Genomic DNA, 5,167 nt, shown 5'->3' on the forward strand with positions numbered 1-5,167 from the left:
TTACACCACTATACCTCAGCCTGGGAGACAGAAAGAGACTCTGTCCCCTCCCCCACCCCCCCAAAAAATATATATAAATTAGCCAGGCATGGTGGTGTTCACCTGTAGTCCTAGCTAATCAAGAGGCTGAGGCAGGAGCATAGTTTGACTCTAGGAGTTTGTATAGCAAACACCGCTGCATTCCAGCCTGGGTGACAGAATGAGACCATGTTGTTGTTGTTATTGTTGTTTGTTTTTGTTTTTTGTTTTTTGAGATGGAGGCTCCCACTGTTGCCCAGGCTGTAGTATAATATATATAATATGTATATATTATATATTATATATGTATAATATATATAAATATATAAAATATATGTATTATATATGTATAACATATATACATAATATATGTATAATATATGTATTATATAAAATATATATGTGTGTATATAAATATATTTTTTACACACTTATATTTATGTATGTATATGTATACACACACACACAGAGGGACAGGAACCAGGAACATCACACGATTTCACATCCTAGGGTCCTCCAGAGCCTAGTCACTCCTGTGCTCCTGTGTCACTCAGTGCAGAAGTATTCCCCCTTAAACATAGGAAGGCGCCCTCTCAGATTATAGATGGAGGGCTGGGAGGGGGTGTCTACCACCCTAATTTGTTAATCTCCAGAGAATTGCTTGAACCCGGGAGACAGAGTTTGCAGTGAGCTGAGACTGCACCACTGCACTCCAGCTTGTGTAACAGAACGAGACTGTGTCTCAAAGAAAAACAAAACAGATTGGCTGAAAAGACCAGCTCGGCGTTGCCCGGAGGGTCCACAAGGGGGTAGTCGAACATTTGCTTACGAGTTCCCCAAGGGAGAAAGATTGGTTTTTACCCTCATTCAGGAACAGAAGATAGAATCTCGGGTTTTGACGGGGGATAAATTAGAAATAAGATCCTTGCACAAAGCCAGGACCCTTGAAGGGCTGCCATCACTTTGTAAGGAAGACCAATAAACTTCCCACTGGCCGGGGAGGCAACCGGGAAGCTCATCTCAGCTGTTGCCTTGGCTGGGAATAAAACAAGGTTTCCTAATCTCCAGGCAGGCAAGGAGCCTAAAGCAGTCTATTCTGTGGGAAATTCAAGCTGATACATTATCACAAAAATTAATCCCAGGCTGTTTCTATACCATGGCCTGAGTTTTTGTCCTCCTATTCCAATTAATTGAAACGTAATCATCAATGTGATACTATGGAGGGGGGTGATTAGATCATGAGGCTACATTCCTTATAAATGGAATTGGTGTCTGTATAAAAGAGGCCTCAGGGAGTTCCCTCACCCCTTCCATCATGTGAGAACGTGTGAGATTGTGCAATCTATGAACTAGAAAGCAGGTCTTCACCAGATGCAGAACCTGACAGTGCCTTGATCTTAGACTTCCCAGCCTCCAGATCTTTGGGAAATACATTTCTGTTGTTTACAAGCCACCCAGTCTATGGTATGATCCTGCCACTGCATTCTGCCTGGGTGACAGAGTAAGACCCTGTCTCTAAATTTAAAAAAAGAAAAAAATTGGCCGGGCACGGTGGCTCAAGCCTGTAATCCCAGCACTTTGGGAGGCCGAGACGGGAGGATCACGAGGTCAGGAGATCGAGACCATCCTGGCTAACACGGTGAAACCCCGTCTCTACTAAAAATACAAAAACTAGCCGGGCGAGGTGGCGGGCGCCTGTAGTCCCAGCTACTCGGAGGCTGAGGCAGGAGAATGGCATAAACCCGGGAGGTGGAGCTTGCAGTGAGCTGAGAACTGGCCACTGCACTCCAGCCCGGGCGACAGAGCGAGACCCCGTCCAAAAAAAAAAAAAAAAAAAAGAAAAAGAAAAAAATTAAGAAAAGAAAATATGTAAATGGTGAGCTAAGCCAGATTTCTTGAATGAATAGTGCTTGTCACAGTGATTTCCACTTCCCCATTGTATGTGCTTTTGTTCTTTTTTGTACAAAGAGATCATACTCTGATGTCATTTATGTAATTAAAATAAAAGAATAAAACCAAGTCAAGAACACTTTCTATTTATAAAATCGGAAGAAATAACATTTTTACATTTCTAATTAAAACTCTAAGTGCGCCGGGTGCAATGGCTCACACCCGTAATCCCACCACTCTTGAGAGTACAAGGTGGGTGGATCACTTGAGGTCAAGAGTTCAAGACCAGCCTGGCCAACATGGTTTAAAAATTAGCTCTCTGCAACCCCAGACTCCTGGGCTCAAGCGATTGCTTTCTTAGCCTCCCGAGTAGCTGGGATCACAGGTGCACACCACCATCCCTGGCTAATTTTTGTATTTTTTTTTTTTTTTTTTTTAGTAGAGATGGGGGTTTCACCATGTTGGCCAGGTTGGTCTTGATCTCTTGATCTTGTGATCCGTCCCCCATCGGCCTTCCAAAGTGCTGGGATTACAGGTGTGAGTCAGTGTGCCTGGCCAGAGCTTTTCATTTTCTTTAAACTCTTCAGAGTAGTTAAAAGCATCAGCTGCTCCTCAAAAGATATTTATTAATTGCAAAGAGAAAAGTAGTTATTTTGCAGTGGACGAACTCAGAGCAAACACTGCCTTAATCAAGCACTCAAGGTTAAAATCACCAGTTTAAAGGCCAGGTGTGGCTGTGGATGCCCGTGGTCCCTGCTATTTAGGAGGTTGACGTGGGAGAATTGCCTGAGCCTGGGAGGTCGAGGCTGCAGTGAGCCTAGATTGTGCCACTGCACTCTAGCCTGGGCAACAGAGTAAGACCCTATCTCAAAAAAAACAGTTTGTTAAGTCACTAAGTTTGTGGTAATTTGTTACAGCCGACCTTATGGTTTACTGTGTGGCCCAGACTGAGAAAACATTCTCCAGCCAAACAAGGCTGTAGTCTAAGCAGTCCTCTTCTTGGCCCTTATACTCCGTGGAGCCAGTGACACCAGATGGAGAAACTGTATGGAGCTTAGGGAAAGGCTGTATAGGAGAACTGGAGCATGTGCCCTGTGTTTTGTTGGTTTTGGTGGTTTATTTATTTATTTATCTATTTATTTATTTAGAGAGGGAGTGTTGGCTAAATTTTGTATTTTAGTTCAGCGGAGTTTCACCATGTTGATCAGTGTGGTCTTGAACTCCTGACCTCAAGTGATCCACCTGCCTAAGCCTCCCAAAATGCTGGGATTACAGGCCTGAGCCACCATGACTGACTGTTAAACTTTTTATTTTGGGATAATTGTAGATGTACATGCAGTTCAAAGAAATAATACAGAGAGATCCTTTACCTGGTTTCCCCCATTGATAATATCTTGCAAAACCATACTACAATATTGGACGGGCGCGGTGGCTCACACCTGTAATCCCAGCACTTTGAGACGCTGAGGCGGGTAGATCATGAGGTCGGGCGATCAAGACCATCCTGGCCAACATGGTAAAACCCCACCTCTACTAAAAATACAAAATTTAGCCGGGCGTGGTGTCGTGCGCCTGTAGTCCCAGCTACTCAGGAGACTGAGGCAGGAGAATCACTTGAACCCAGAAGGCGGAGGCTGCAGTTAGACGAGATCGCACCACTGCACTCCGAGCCTGGGCGACAGAGTGAGACGCTGTCTCAAAAACAAAACAAAACAAAAAACTATAGTACAATATCACAACCAGGATATTGATTCAAGATACAGAACACTGCTATCACTTCAAGATCCCCCATGCTGCCCATTTATGGTCATACTCACTTTCCCTACCCATTCCCCTCTCCTACCCCACATCCTCAACCCCTGGCAATCACTAAGCAGTTTTCCATTTCTATAACTTTGTCATTTCAAGAATATTATATAAAAGGAATCATAGGCCGTGTGTGGTGGCTCACACCTGTAATCCCAGCACTTTGGGAGGCCAAGGTGGGTGGATCACCTGAGGTCAGGAGTTCAAGACCAGCCAGGCCAACAGGGAGAAACCTCGTCTGTACTAAAAATACAAAAATTAGCCTGGCATGGTGGAATGTACCTGTAGTCCCAACTATTAAGGAGGCCAAGGCAGGATAATCACTTGAATCTGGGAGGTGGAGGTTGCAGTGAGCCAAGAGCCAAGATCGAGCCACTGTACTCCAGCCTGGGCAACAGAGCAAGACTCCGTCTCAAAAAAAGGAAAAAAAAGGAATCATACAGTATACAACATTTTGGGATCGGCCTTTTTCACTCAGTAGCATCCCCTGTGGGTTCATTTAGGTTGTTCTGTGTGTCAGAAGTTCATTCAGTTTTTTTCTTTTTTTTTGAGACAGAGTCTCCCTCTGTCGCCCAGGCTGGAGTGCAGTGGTGCCATCTCGGTTCACTGCAATCTCTGTCTCCCAGATTCAAGTGATTCTCCTGCCTCAGCCTCCTAAGTAGCTGGGATTACAGGCACGCACCACCAAGCCCAGCTAAGTTTTATATTTTTATTTATTTATTTTAATTTTATTTTATATTTTGAGGAGTTTCACTCTTGTTGCCCAGGCTGGAGTGCGATGGTGCGATCTCAGCTCATCGTAACCTCCACCTCCCAGGTTCAAGTGATTCTCCTGCCTCAGTCTTCTGAGTAGCTGGGATTACAGGCGCCTGCCACATGGCTGGCTAATTTTGTATTTTTAGTAGGGACAGGGTTTCTCCATGTTGGTCAGGCTGATCTTGAACTCCCGACCTGAGGTGATCCACCTGCCTCGGCCTCCCAAAGTGCTGAGATTACATGCATGAGCCACTGTGCCCGGCCTAAGTTTTGTATTTTTAGTAGAAATGAGATTTCACCATTTTGGCTAGGCTGGTCTCAAACTCCTGACCTCAGGTGATGCACCTGCCTCGACCTCCCAAAGTGCTGGGATTACAGGCATGAGCTGCCACGCCTGGCCAAATTCATTCATTTTTATTGCTAGCACTCTTCCATGGTATTGATTGTTTAACAGGCAATATAACCATTTGCCTATTGGACATCATTTGGGTTGTTTCCAGTTTTGAGCTATTCCAGATAAACCTGCTGCAAACAATCCAGTACAGGTTTTCACGTGGACATGAGTTTTCATAATGCCCAGGAGTGCAGTTACTCGGTTGTCTGGTAGATGCATGTTTAACTTTTCAAAAATTGGCCGGCCAGGCGCGGGGGCTCACGCCTGTAATCCCAGCACTTTGGGAGGCTGAGGTGGGCGGAT

This window comes from Rhinopithecus bieti, unplaced genomic scaffold (assembly GCF_001698545.2).
Source record: "Rhinopithecus bieti isolate Rb0 unplaced genomic scaffold, ASM169854v2 scaffold_44159, whole genome shotgun sequence".
Taxonomy (NCBI): Eukaryota; Metazoa; Chordata; class Mammalia; order Primates; family Cercopithecidae; genus Rhinopithecus; species Rhinopithecus bieti.